We start from the raw sequence: 16,407 nt of genomic DNA on the forward strand, positions 1-16,407 counted from the left end.
CCAAAACTGAAATCTACAATCATATAGCCTAAAACCAGCCCGGAATCTATGTGAAACTTCCCTGTGATAGAGAACTCAATCAGTCAAGTAGTTAAATCTTAAAATTTAACAAAGCCCAAATTGTGTTAAAATTGTGTCAAAAATGATCCATGTGACGTAATTAAATGAGGGAGATAAGAGGAGAAGTGGAAAAGAAAACCCATAAAAAAGAGAAGGATAATCCCTCATTTTTATTACGTCACATGGATCTTATTGACACAATTTTAACACAATTTGGAGTTTGTCTTAAAAGGATAGGTATTGTTTTGTATACATTTCATATTTTATTATATTTTTTGGTGCTTTCCTCGCATCGCTTTTAAAAATGGGTAATTATATTTAACGTAATCGAGAAAGGGAGAGGGGGTAAACATTAATTCATCGTCCATTATCTTATCCCTTGAGAACCCTGAATTTTGCAAAGTAGGCCACCAGAGGTTTATGTAATGCAGTACATTTCTGCAGGAGTGTCAAATTTAAAACTGAATCAACCAAAATGGTGTAAAAATAGTTTTATGGCCTATAGGAAGCTTTAAAATAGGGATATCCAAAAACTTTGTTTGTGTGTAACATTTATAGGGGTAGTTGCACGAAATGCATATGAACTTTACCTACCATTGTTGGACGTAACTCAAAAACTGGGTGGTAAGATTTATTTTTATTTTATATGTCGTCATAGCTAACCTATGTATATCACATATTCTACAAAAACAATCAAAGGTTCACTTCTACAAGTACCCCAACTCGTTAAATGCACTTCGTGGAACTATCCTTTTGGTATTTCTTGGCTGATGATTACCGAATTTAAAATTTGTTTCAGCAAAAGATGAGATCCAATCGCTCTCTACCGAAATTTGATGATGTGCCAAAGAACGTAGTATGTATGTTAAAGTCTTTATGAAATTTATGAAATATCTTGGCCAAAAGTTCAGAATTTCAAAAAGACATCTAAAATCATGTTATGAACAAATGTTATCGTCCTAATATATGTATAAGTGTAGATATATAATCCAGACCTGCCCCAATAGTAGAGACCCTTTTCGTCTGCTAGCAAATTGCTTCCTATTTTTGTAGGGACTCGAATTTGTGTATATTTCCGACGCTATTATCTAATACAAAGACCCAATACCAAATCAGGATAGGGTCCCCGCCCACACATGCCCCTCTATTCGTTTACTTTACTATCGTCCATGTTTATAAAAAAAAATTTGGTGGGAGAACCATCTTTACCATCTGTACTTCACATACCTGTAATGGAATATAGTCGCTATTTCTCATGGACATAGGGATAATGCAATGGATCTAGAATTTATTCATTTAATTGTTCATGATATTTGGTATCGAAACCCAGGTATAAGTGTCCAAACGTTTCAACCAATAATTGTAATCTACAGAAGAGTTCATTTTGTGCATCAACAATGAGGATATACATCAATTTATCGGCCATTGTCTTATCCCTTACGATCCCTAACTGAAACAAGAGCAACTGTTTTTATTTATGCAATTTCAATGAATCAGTTTTGTGGGCTATTGGGCTAATAACTTAATCTAATAATTTAATTAGGTATTTAGTAGGTATAAAAGACAAAGCCCAAATTGTGTTAAAATTGGGTCAAAAATGATCCATGTGACGTAATAAAATGAGGGGGATGAGAGGAGAAGTGGAAAAGAAAACCCCATAAAAAGATATGATTAATCCCTCATTTTTATTACGTCACATGGATCTTTTTTGCACAATGATAACACAATTTGGGCTTTGTCGGTATAAAAGATCTAGATACATACTCTCTTTTATCAGCCAATAGGAAAACAGCGGAGGAAAAATCCTGCCATATAATTGGTTAGAATGTGTTCATATTTTGGTACGAAATGAAAGTTATTTTATCATTTCAGATATATCATATAAGCTGTAAATAATCGCATTGTTAAGCTTTGCTTGGGTAAATTATAGCTAGCTTTCGAAAAAAATCCCTTTTTAGGTTTGCCGGATTTTGGGGCCAGATTGACCCTCTAGATATTTATCATATATATTTTTTATCGCTCCATGGTCTAATCCCTCCATTCCTGCCTATTCTCCAGAGAATTAAAGTTAGCTGGCTTTGTTGACACCTAGAAAAAGTTTGAATCATTTATTCATTACTCTTTTACTTACACTTGCGTAAAGAAAAACTTTATTGAGCCAAGCTTCTCTGTATTTTGGGTATGTCTGTAGATATAGCTCAACGTCTTAATCTGAGATGGATTCTTAAAAAAACTTTTTAGCTCACTGGCTCACTAAAATCAGTGAAGCTCGCTAAAAATATTTGTGAAAAATCCTCCAAAATCTCATAAAAAATCTATAAAAAAAAATAAAATCATAAAAGGGTTATTAACATTAGAATTTGTTTAATTTTTGTAGATTTTTTATGCGATCTTGGAGGAGTTTTCATATTTTTTTTTAGCGAGCCTCATTGATTTTAGTGAGCCAAAAAGTTTTTAAGAATCCACCTCAGAGTATATAAAAGTAACAAGATGATCTATTAAACTTTGATTACCAGTATAATTTACAGTCCAATGGCTCCTCCCTTGTAATCTATAATACAAAGTAGCTTGATGTCTGTCTGTCCGTCCGTCCGTCTGTCCGTTCGTCTGAAGCTTAAGATCTCGGTAACCACTGAACCGATCGGATTCTACTCTTCAGGGAATATACCTACTGGTCCTCTGTGGTTTTAGGCTATTTTCTTGGGGGGTGGGACATCCCCAACCCCCCCCCAAAAAAACAAAAAAAATCACCCCCCATTTTTTTTGTAGGAGATATCCTTGGTCCTTTTTTTGCAGGAGATTTCCTTGGTCCTTCTTATTTTTTTTTTTTACGAATTTCACCTTAACTTTTTTTTATCATCTCTTGGGGCAAAGCCCCTAGAGGCTAGGGGCGAAGCCGCTAGTGTAACAAAAGCTCTATACAATAACAGTGACGTTTTCCTTGTAGTGGGACAAAGTGTCTCAAAAAATCAGTATTGTGACGTCATAAAAATGAGGGATTATCCATCTCCTTTTTAGTGGGTTTCTTTCCCACTTCTCCTCTCATCTCCCTCATTTTTATGACGTCAAATGGCTGATTTTTGAGACACTTTGTCCCACTACGTATTCCTTAAACTGAAATATAAATAGCTTATAGTTGCTGCGTTACTTAGGGATTTAACTGTTTTTGTCCCTAGAGCCCTAGAGGTCTCTATGGGAACTTGAAGGGGGGGGGGGGGGGGGTAAGGTATGTTGAACTTCGACTTTTATTTTAGTTTTACAAGTTATTTTTGGGATGGAATTTTTTATGGGCGATTTTTCTTGCGTGGTTGCAGGTAACCTTCCTCAAAATGATTAAAACCTTCCCTTAAAAGCTTCACTGTAAAGGAGAATAGTTTCGGTCCAGAATTTATAGACTCAAAGTTTTTCTACAAACAATAAAGGTCTTTAAGATGAAAATGATAGTTCTGATCTATAAATATAAATGTAGTAATGATAGAATCGTCTTATACTTGATTCTTCTTTTTACAACAAGGTACTACATATAAAGAAAAGCAAACCATGTTGATTTTTAAAACTTTTTACTATAAATGTTTCTTCAAATGGTACCGTATTTAAGCATTAATATACAGCTTTACTTTTATGGATTTTGTTATCCTTGTTATTATTTTAAATTTATATGTATTTCCATTTCAGCATTAAAAACTTTCTGTAGAAAAATTATAATGTTTTTTTTACTTTGCAAAATAATTATCTATTATTTGTTAAAATAACATATTTCCCTTCTGCTCTTTTAAGTTACCTAAAGTTAATGACTTGTTAGAACTTGTACGAAAAAAAGTAAGTTATTCTTATATAAAAGTAACAGAATGTTTGTTTGTCTGTCTGTGTGCACTGCAGGATCTTGCTAACAGCTGTGAGGCTTATCATAGGTCTAGGGAAGGTTTATGACTATTTTGGATGAGGGTATCTATATCCTTCTAAGAAAAATTACAAAAAAATACCTACACCCGTAAAAAAGTTTTCAAGTGCCCTAAATTCTAAATAAAGTTTTCCTATCCTTTCTATATTTGGCAGTGATTTGAACCGAATGAGGATAAAAGAAAAAGTTTGATAATCAAGTTGTCATCTTACCAATGAAATATTTATAAAGTTGCTCAATTTAAAATATTTTCCTACTAAAGAGGGGCTCAGTGCAAGGGCGTACACACGATTGAAGCTGGAGGGGGGGGGGGGGGTTTGGAAGCTTCAAAATATATCTAATCCCCCTAAAATTTCTCTTCTAAACAGATATTTTTACTACTGAGGGGAGGGAGTGGTGGTCTCTCCCTTTTGCTAAACTTTTTTTTACGGAGCGGGGGGGGGGGGTGAAACTCACCTGAAAATGATATGGAATAAGTGCTTTCTCCAATTGATTGTTTTTTTTTGTCTTAACAGGAATAATGGGGGGAGGGGTTCACTCTTACCTTGTCTGATAGAGTGTGCGTTATCGCAAGTAAACGCCATTTTTTTTTACAGTGTATTGGAAGGGGGGAGGTGGTAGTAAACTTACGTGAAAATATTTTGAGGGTGTTCCCAGGGGCGTCCAATTTTTTTTTGGGGGGGGGGTAAATACCCCCTCCTATATGGTTGGGGGTGCCTACGGCACCCCCAGGGTAGGGGTAAATTTTAAATGGGAAAGGGGGGGGGGTAAATGAAAAAAAAATTTTGGGGGGGGTAATCGCCCCATTACCCCCCCCCCCCCCTTGGACGTCTATGGGTGTTCCCTCTCATGTGTACGCCTGGCAGTTTGTGCAAAACTTTTTAGACAAATATTATTTTTCATTGCACACACGTAAAAAATATTTTTTTTTTTAGATTTAGATCTATGATAAAAGTGCTTATTTAAATAATTTATATTTAAAAGCCTAAAAGTTCAGTCCGTCCGTCCATATAGAACGGAATGTCATAATAATTAATTTTGGAATATTAGTATTGTCTTATTGATTCCAAACTTTTCATAATAAATTTGTAACAGTTAGGTACAATTTAGAAAGCGTAGCAGCTCATTAATCGTCAACAGAAAGGTCGTACGCCCATTGATAATATGCTGACTCTTAACCTTTTGACAATTCTTTTGCATTATATAATCATCCAATACATCTAATTTTTGATATAAAGATTCCTAGTTAAGGAGAACTCTATCAGATCAGCGGTTAGCACGATCTTTTGTTGCAGACACACACACACACACAGATATATATCCGATTACTTTTATGTAATGGTGTAATGTATATTGCAACATGAAATGTAGAAACAAAATGTTAAACGACATAACAACTCATTCCCTTGAAAAAAAAATGTCCGCATTGCCATAATTCAAACCTTGATACCATTTAGGCCCACTTCCCCTTGTTCCAGCACCCCACAGTTTAACAACTTTTTCAGTATGGCTTCCAAACCGAATATTATCCAGTGGATTAGAACCGGTTATCAGCTTACTGATAAATCATGTATAGCATTGTATTACAGGCAATTTTCCACGAATATTAAAATCAAAATCATAAAGTTAATACTTGTTTTTTTAGCCCAAGCCTTCGGCTCCTATGGGCTAACAAATCTTTATCAATTTTCAATTTAATATCCGCGGAAAGCTGTCTATAATACGATGCGATAAGTAACTAATATCACCCCTCCCCCCCAAGTGATTTGTGGGAAGGTTTAGGGATAGAGTTTAACTTAAAGTCAAGAAAATAAAACATTATGATAACCTGTTTTACCCCATCCCTTATCCTCTACCCCACTTTTGCTTTCATTACAAAATTCTTCCATCCTAACTTAACAACGCTACTCAATACTGTGGCTCACCAAATTTACACATAAGGTGACGTTAACATGGGAAATACATATAATTAATTATGAAAATAATATATCCAAGTGCGTCTGTCGATAAAAAGAGAAAGACACAATAAATCATTTAGCTCTTTATTTTTAATTTTTTAAGTTTAAAAATATTGTACTCGGCTATTCCTTGGCCGATTTAGGCTTTTAATCATATCCTGGCCGAGACAAATTTAGACCGTTGACTAATCAAAAATCGGTTCAGTTAGAGGGATACCCAACGTCTCAATTTATTGCTACCAAAAGTCTTATAACTACGTTGCAATTATATAAAAACCCGTAAATTGAGTTTAATCAAAGGAGTATACTACATATTTCAATCACGCCCCCATCCCGTGATACAGCGTGGAATTAATTTGTCATCGACCGGTTTAGGCATTTAAACGGATGTTCATTGTTGTATTCCCATTATCTATTATATTTTCCCAACCTATGCACAATGGATTTGCTGGGGACAAAATATTTTACTTTTTACACACACACTTTAGACTCAACTGGAATGATTTTCTACAATCATGATCTGTAAATATGTAACGTATTGCTCTTATAATTAATTTAGGCATGTTAGAATTTTCATATCAATTTCAAACTTTGCATGTTAACAGTTATTTGCGATTTAGAAATCTTTGAAAATCTATAATTATTACCAGAAACACCGTACGGCCATTTAAGACAGTCGACAACAATTCATCCACAACGTGCAATATTTTAAGGGAAGCATCTCAATTATCAAGTCCTAAAAATATAAGTATGTCCTTAAACAGAATCAGATATATTTACTCAATTTTGCAATTTTGCAATAAGTCAATATACAATAATTTTGTTTAACACCAAAAAGAGTTCATGTTCTTTTGTTCTACCATTCAATTTTAAGAGCTGCGCTTTTATGGATGTTGTTATCCTTGTTTAATTTATGAAGGTGCAATCACATCGTATTACAGACATCTTTCCATGGATATAATGCTAAACCGTTTCCGTTCAGAACTGGTTTTAATCCGTCGGATTCGAAGCCATACTGTAAAAAAAACATTTAAGATTTTCCATGATCTATGCTTACTCATAAGTAGCTAAAAATTATCTGAAAATTTTCTCTGCTTTTACTGTATTATACTTAACTATTATTTGTTTATTTTAGCAAAACATAATATCTTTATCTCTAGCCATTCATAATTTTATGATAATTTCTATTTATATATAATTAATTACATGTATGTATATTTGTTACATCATAGTTAATAACCTAATCCTATGGTGTACTTATGGCATAACACGACCATTGTATATAAATAAAAAAATGGAAAAATATGCTCTGTTATTTATGTTTAAAATCCAATAAACTTTTTTATATGAAATAGTTATGTATGTTTCTGCTTTTATTGAAAGCGTTTTGAATTCATTAGTTTGGCTTTAGGCTATTTCCCGACTTCTCCACTTAACAAAAGACTGGGATCTGAAATTAAACAACAATTACAACCCCTTTAACCCTTAACGGTCGGGGGGGGGGGGGGCGTTGAACGCCCCCCCATCCGGTTTTTTCTATCTCATTTTCTGTGTGTGAAAGATAAAGAGCCCAAACTGCTTGACTTTTTAAGTATGGGTATGACACATAACTGAGAGTTGGAATTTTTTTAATATCTCCATCCTGGCGGGCACAGGATGCCAGCAAACCTGGCAGGGTCATCCAGGTAAAGAGCAAAAATATTTTTTTGACTAAAACAAAGCATTTTATTATACCAAAATACTAAAAAGTCCTCTAGTAGTTCATCCTTATATGAAATACAGGTGTTCAAGTCTTTTTCAGGTTCCAGGTATGATCCTGCAGGTCCTGATCCTCCAGGTCTCCAGAAATCTTTAAAAGGCTCCTGTGGCCGCAATTTTTGACTTAGAGACTTCAAATTTTAAACTTAAGCTTTTCTCACATGTCTACATAACGTATTAAAATTTCATGAAGATCCACCGTCGTTTTCCCGCTGACCGCCGACTGCAGCGGCTGGCAGCTGTCAAGTACAGCTGCGGCCGCTGAAATTTATATTTTGATATTTCTAATGTAAAATTTACATAAAAATAAACATTTTCTGGGAAAAAATTTTTCTTCTAGCTTCAAAAATAAGAAAATTACAGCCGTTTGAAATTTTTAAATAAAAAAAGACCTAAAAACAAAGGTTGTTAAATAAAAGGGTGAAGGAAGCGAAAATTGACTTAGACTTATAAAAGGTCGGAAATTCATTATCAAACAGGGGACTTGCACAAAAATTTAGCCCTCTAGCTCTAATAGGAACTGAGATAATTAGGGGGGGCCCCCCCCCCGACCGATTAAGGTGCGGCAAGGGGCCCGACTGTAAAGGGATAAGTAGCAGGCATAACAATTAATTATGGATCCTCAAGTGGACAAAGTTAGGTATAGAGTATATGTTCAAGAGATAAATAAGGATCAGTAGTCTATTTTAAATAGCAAATTAACTCCCAAAATAAAGGATGAGCTATCGCTCCATCTTTTCTTCTCTTGAGCAACAAAATATTCCTTCCTCTATATGATAATAATACTACATTTCCTCTATAAAGTTATGGACGGACTAACGGACAATGTGAATTATAGAGTAGCTCATAATTAACATTTTGTACTTACTTGACCTAGTTTGTGTGAATGCACCTATCAATGGATTTATGATTATTTGTATCGTATACCAGATTATCATGTACTCTAAAAAAGTGAAACTTGTTATGGGCTAAAATAACAATCTTCCCCATCCCCCCTCTTTATAATATACAATCCCCTCCTAGTGGATATAAGAACTAAAAAGTAAATGGTGGGGAATAGCAACCTAAATTGGAAGCTCTATATAGTGCCTATAAAAAGGGGATAAATTAAAAAAAACTTTTGGCAGAAGTATCCCGAATAATGTCATACTAGAAAGTCCAATATTTTAAAATGACGTAATTGGGATACATTTTCAAAAAAATTATCCTCTATTTTATAGATACTATAAAGAGCTACCCTAAACTGACAATAATTTTTCTCCTTTCATAATATCCACGTATATTGTACATCCATTCACCTATCTGATATTTATAATTATACTGCATTGTTTTCATACATATTAACTATCCATATATCTCTGATATTTGTAATTATACTTTATTGTTTTCATACACATTAACTATCCGTATATCTCTGATATTTGTAATTATACTGCATTGTTTTCATACACATTAACTATCCGTATATCTCTGATATTTGTAATTATACTGCATTGTTTTCATACACATTAACTATCCGTATATCTCTGATATTTGTAATTATACTGCATTGTTTTCATAAAAATTAACTACCCGTATATCTCTGATATTTGTAATTATACTGCATTGTTTTCATACACATTAAATATCCGCATATCTCTGATATTTGTAATTATACTGCATTGTTTTCATACTCATTAACCATCCGTATATCTCTGATATTTGTAATTATACAGCATTGTTTTCATACACATTAACTATCCGTATATCTCTGATATTTGTAATTATACAGCATTGTTTTCATACACATTTACTATCCGTATATCTCTGATATTTGTAATTATACTGCATTGTTTTCATACACATTAACTATCCGTATATCTCTGATATTTGTAATTATACTGCATTGTTTTCATACACATTAACTATCCGTATATCTCTGATATTTGTAATTATACTGCATTGTTTTCATACACATTAACTATCCGTATATCTCTGATATTTGTAATTATACAGCATTGTTTTCATACACATTAACTATCCGTATATCTCTGATATTTGTAATTATACTGCATTGTTTTCATATACATTAACTATCCGTATATCTCTGATATTTATAATTATACTGCATTGTTTTCATATACATTAACTATCCGTATATCTCTGATATTTGTAATTATACTGCATTGTTTTCATACACATTAAGCAAATACCCGTCCATCCATTAATCCTGCCCAGCTATTGTCCTCACAAATATATAATTCTTCTGGAACAAAATTGTATTTTTTGCCTATTTATAGATAGGTTGCACCATTAAGCAGTACATACAATATACCTTACCTAATTATTTATCATGGAAAAAATATATTTTTAGTAACAAAGTAATTCTTGCACAAATATGTATAGCAGTTCAACTGTCATCCTAGTAAAATAAAGGTTAAATCATTATGGCATGGGGGGGGGGGACACCATGGAAACTGTCCCAATTTTGTATAACTTTTGCGGAACATGTTCCAGTTACGTCATATTTTTCTTTCCCGAAAAAGAGAAGGGGGGAAGAAAATCTCTTCAAAAGAGATGGGGAAAACTCCCTTTTCTCCCATCTCTTTTTTCTTCCCCCCTTCCCTTTTTTTTCTTTCCCCCTTCCCTTTTTCGTGAAAATATGACGTAACTGGAACATGTTCCGCAAAAGTGATACAAAATTGGGACAGTTTCCATGGTGTCGGGAGGGGGGGGTGAGCGGTTAATGACGACCATTCATGGGCTTGGTGGGGCTTCGGATTCTAAACCTCTCCACGCATCTTGAAACATAATACGCGTCTTAATCGCGGTGTAAAGCGTCCTTCGCACTATAGACAACCAACCCTTTGATTCTTCGACCTTTGTCTTAGAAGTCCTAACTAAGTTGCGCCTGTTTTGGGCCATTGCATTCCCCCCTAATCAAACTATTTATGTCGTGCACCTGGCATAGCAGCAGTAGGAACCATATTTAACGTTTTTGGTTATGACACGGTGTTAAGCCGAGATTCGAACCTATCACCTCCCCGCGACGAGCGGGTGGGCTACGTGTTGAGCCATCTATCTATAGACTTCTTATTTAAAAACTAATTTGTCCGTTTAGCCGTTTAGTAAAAAGATTATATCAGTCTAGGTGTTTAAACTTATTTTCTTCTTAATATTTTTCTATGGCTTTACAAAGGTAAATGTTAAATTACCAGAGGGCAAAAAATTGTTTAATTACAATGTCAACAAAAAAAAGAACATTATACACTAATGTAACATGTAAGGAAACTAGAAAAGGCAAGGTAAAATTACAGTAATTTCTTTTATATTGTTATTTATCGCACCGTTTTATAGACAGCTTTCCGCGGAAAGTAATATAAAAATATATGATTAGTTCTAGTTGTTTAAGGCCTCGACACGACACATGATTTTTCAATATGGTCCAGAATCGGTTCTAATTCTGTGGATGTTGATCGGAAGCCGTGCCTCCAGCCGTGTGCAGCGGCTAAGGGTGGCTGAGGATTATTGGGTCGCATAAGAATCCGAGCAGCTGACTACTAATGAACTAGATGCACGAATTGACCAATAAGTGAATGTCCATGTTTGCAAAAACATTTCCCTGTCATAATATCTACGTATATGCATAGGCGTCCAAGGGGGGGGGACGATTTTGGGGGGGGTATTTACCCCCCCGAACCATTTTGGGGGGGGTAATTACCCCCCCCAAAATAAATGTGCTTTAAAAAAATTTTTTTGGGGGGGTATTTACCCCCCCCCCCCCCAAATTGAATGTTCTTAAAAAAAAAATTTTACTGAAAATTTTTTTTTGGGGGGGGGGGAGGGAGTAATCCCCGCCCCCCCCCCCCCCCCTAAAAAAAGTCATAGTGTGACTCGAGCCTTGAGGTGTAATATATTTTATGTTCCTCGTTTAATCTCCTAATAGTTAATGAAAAGTATATCCTAATGTTTCAATTAAATCAGATCTTGAAGACCATGATAACAAAAAATTTAATAGTTTGATCATGTTTTATTTGCTTGGGCCTTTATAAGGGCTAAAACCATCCCGGGGATCTATGATGTAATTGTAAAGCACTGAAGATTCCATAAAATAGATACCTAACTAAATTAAATATTTCATTAAATAATGAAAAAGAATTTCTATAGGCGATTTCTTTTGGGAGGATGTCAGGGTGTCTCAAAACTAGTTATAAAACTTACCAGGACCTATAAGACGCTTCACTTTAAAGTATAATCATATTGGTTCATTGGTTAGTGAGTTAATTATTGTATTTTTATGTTCTAAGGAATGAGATACTACTATATATTGAATAGTAGTGGCGCCCTTAGCATCTAAGAACTCGTGTTTTCTAAAGGGTAAAAAGGGAGGAGAAAATAGCTTAAAACCACTCAAAGGATTGACCTATAATAGTGTGGAACCATCATGGGATCTATGTGAAGCTTCCTAAAAAGGAGAACTCAGTATTAAAAGTAATGAAATCTGAAGCTATAGTCAAATAAACCTTACTTACTACTTTATGTTATAGGATAGTACTTATTAACTTAATAGATTAGGTAGGTGCTTTTTTTACATAATTAAATTACCCCCCCCAAAAATTTTACCCCCGGGGTAAATTAGTTTGGGGGGGGTAATTACCCCCCCCAATAGATTTGGGGGGAGTATTTACCCCCCCCAACAGACTTTAGGGGGGGTAATTACCCCCCCCAATCAAATTTTACTCCCGGGGTAAAAATTTTGGGGGGGGTAAAAAAAAATTTCGGCGCGCTTCGCGCGCCATTTTACCCCCCCCAAACACGAATTACCCCCCCCCTAAAATTTTTTACCCCCCCCCAAAAAAAAAGCTTGGACGCCCCTGCGTATATGGTATATCAATTGGTATTATAAGGCTATATGCCTGTTGAGTTATTTAAATCATGATTCAATTGCAAACATAAAATATTTTTAGCCAAGATTTGAAGAGAAAATTTATGGCATGGCTTCGAAACCGATTAATATTCGCTTGAGCCATGTTGAAAATCATGCGTAACAACTTTCTGTAAATGATGAATTAATCTTATGATTTTTCTTTTTACCCTCCGCGGAAAGATGTCTACAATACGATGCGATTAATAACCATTTCAAATAGATCAAAAATAAAAAGTTTCAAAATAGAATATACAATTCTTTTTCGTAAGAAACATTTGTTCTTTTATCTTTCTTTATGAAAGAGAAGCTTTTCTGTAATAAGGGTTTTACGTCCGTGTATAACGGTTAGCACCCTTCATTTGTTTAGACATGTTAGAATTTCAGATCGATTTCCATCTTTGGGTGATTTATGTAAAAGTAAATTTTAGACAGCGTAGCATCTCTATAATCGTAACCAGAAAGCTCGTACTTCCATTTCAAACATCCTGATTTTTTAACTTTAAAACTTAAAAAAAACTCTATGTATGATATAATCATCCTATTCATCTGATTTTCGGAACATTGATTTCTAGGACAACAAGGTACAATATTTTGAGCGAAGCTTCTAAATAATTAAGTCATAAAAATATAAGTATATCCTTAAACAGTATACTATATTTATGTATTCTTCTCATTTAGTTCTGACATTCTACAAGTGTTAATGTTCGTTTGTCCCAACGTTTCTGAGCTGCGCTTTTATGGATGTTGTCATCCTTGTTTTATATGATTTTTAAGAGGATTGTAAGAGGTCTATTGATCTTATTTCTTAGAAAAATGGTTCATATATTTATTGATATCTTATGATAAAATATGTTAATTTTTTTATCATTGTTGAATTTTCAAATCGTTTGATAAGTTGTCCTATCTATAATAGTAGAACGATGTATGTCTGTCTAACTGTCTGTCTGAAGCTTAAGATCTCGGTTCTTCTCTTCAGGGAATATACTCACTGGTCCTGTGGTGGTTTTAAAAAAACATTTCATTTTACCATCCGCGGAAGCTGTCTATAATACGATGCGATAAATAACTATTTTCTCTTTAATTTTTTCGTATCTTTTATTTGATGAGTACTTTTAATGAATGCTTTAACCCTAAGTATACATAATTTATAACCATTCATAAAAAGATTGGATATAGAATAAGTGGATAGATATTATGACAGGGGAAAAATTGTCGTCAATTTAGCTTGCCAGCATGGAACTCAATTGTTGGTAAGTTCATTCAGCCAGTATGACGGGACGGGAGGGGGAAATGCGATTGGAGGGGGAAATCGTTATTTTAGCCTGCTGCGTCTTTTACTTTTTTAGAGAACATGAAAATCTGGTGTAATATCCAAGAAAAAAATATATTCATTATTCATAAAAAGTAACCTACATTCAAGATTGGATAGCTGTTTCAAAATAAGAAAAAAAGATATTACTTTAAATAGCTAAAAAATCATAGTTTAAAAATAATAAAAAAATAACAAACATTTGTAAATTTCTATGTCCTGGGTTGGTATAGGATCCTAGTCCCCGGCCCCAGGTAACAATACTTGTGCAAGTAGCCTAAAACCTTCTCTGAAAAAATACTAAACTCATCTATACATTGTGGATGGATCGTTCCGGCTGTTTAAGAGACCTTACTGGATATACACACTTTTACACCTACACACTCATACACCTACACACTCATACACCTACACACTCATACACCTACACACTCATACACCTACACACTCATACACCTACACACTCATACACCTACACACTCATACACCTACACACACATACACCTACACACTCATACACCTACACACTCATACACCTACACACTCATACACCTACACACTCATACACCTACACACTCATACACCTACACACTCATACACCTACACACTCATACACCTACACACTCATACACCTACACACTCATACACCTACACACTCATACACCTACACACTCATACACCTACACACTCATACACCTACACACTCATACACCTACACACACATACACCTACACACTCATACACCTACACACTCATACACCTACACACTCATACACCTACACACTCATACACCTACACACTCATACACCTACACACTCATACACCTACACACTCATACACCTACACACTCATACACCTACACACTCATACACCTACACACTCATACACCTACACACTCATACACCTACACACTCATACACCTACACACTCATACACCTACACACTCATACACCTACACACTCATACACCTACACACTCATACACCTACACACTCATACACCTACACACTCATACACCTACACACTCATACACCTACACACTCATACACCTACACACTCATACACCTACACACACATACACCTACACACTCATACACCTACACACACATACACCTACACACTCATACACCTACACACACATACACCTACACACTCATACACCTACACACTCATACACCTACACACTCATACACCTACACACACACCCATATTCTTATTATATACAAATAACAGAATTTATGTGTGGGTGTGTAGCTTGATATCTAACTAGTCGCTGGACCATATGGTTCTCCTTTATAGTAAAACCAATGTTTTTTAAAATTTAAAATTTTAACAGTTAAATTGAAAGTGGGCGGTCGATTTACCTCCTCCTCACTCCCCCACTCCTTCACACTGTAGATCGCTCTAGTACTAGTTTGTAATAGTTTCTTAATTGTTTTTCAAAATACTTCTCCATATTTATGTTGATGTTTATAAATAGCGGTCCATAAATCAAAATAATAATTTATAGATGAAGTTATTATGTTTATCATTTTATGGATAAATTTATTTTCCATTGTCTTATCTCTTGAGACGGAAGGCATTGCACACCGACACAACAATAAGCATCGACGTTTAGGTTGATAAATGTGGAGGATTATATGAAACCAATAATGGACCAATATTAGTCTTAACTAGGGTTAGGCCGGATATCCGGCCATTTTCAACATCCAGCCGGATACCGGATATTGAAAGTATTCGGATAACGGATATCCGGTTGATATATAATGCCTTACATCCGGTAATTTGTCGGATATGGAACGTTGGCCAAATATCCGGCCGGATCCGGCATTATAATTCCGCCGGATATCTGGTATCCGGCCAAAAAAGTATCCGGCCCAACCTTAGTCTTAACAATAACCACTATGATACACAAATATACAAAATATTATAATAATTATCAAATATTTTTTAGTGTAAAGGAACACATGAAATCCTTATATAAACAAGGATGACAACATCCATAGTAGCGAAGCACAAAAAATTGTGGATGGGAATACGTAGAAGTAGATTTAAAGTGTATTTATTAAAATCAAGAATAGATTTATTGGAGAAAATAAACACAAAACCTTGTTTTATTTTGTATGATGAAGACGGTTAAAGTAAATTACATACTAGATGCACATAACAATGGGGGAAAAAAATTTGAAACTGTTAATGCAAAAAAGTTTTAAAATTGGACCAAAAATACCAAAGATATGGGAAAATATGTCAAACATATAAAAATAGCCAAAAACCTGCTAAAAGGCAGTTTGGCCGCCATTGTTTCTTTTCTTAAAACACCAGAAATTTAATGTTAATATCTTTAACTGAAAAATTTTTGAAAATTGGACTATAAACACCAAAGATGTGGGTAAAAATGTGATAAATACAAAAATAGCCAAAAACCTGCAAAAAGGCAGTCTGACAGTCATTGTTGTTTTCTTCAAATGACAGGAAATTTAATTTTGATATCTTTAACTGAAAAAATTTCGAAA

General features: G+C 34.5%; 1 protein-coding gene across 1 annotated transcript in view; it reads left to right on the forward strand.

Annotated features, from left to right (window-relative positions):
• Positions 1-765: 765 nt before the first annotated feature.
• Positions 766-16,407, forward strand: part of LOC145329363 (pyrroline-5-carboxylate reductase-like) — a 400,948-nt gene continuing 385,306 nt past the window's right edge. The window contains exon 1 of the mRNA XM_080173443.1: positions 766-774. The gene's annotated coding sequence lies outside the window, so the exon portion shown is untranslated. The remainder of the gene's footprint in view (positions 775-16,407) is intronic.

This window comes from Acartia tonsa, chromosome 10, assembly GCF_053477335.1.
Source record: "Acartia tonsa isolate MP-2025a chromosome 10, ASM5347733v1, whole genome shotgun sequence".
NCBI classification, from domain to species: domain Eukaryota; kingdom Metazoa; phylum Arthropoda; class Copepoda; order Calanoida; family Acartiidae; genus Acartia; species Acartia tonsa.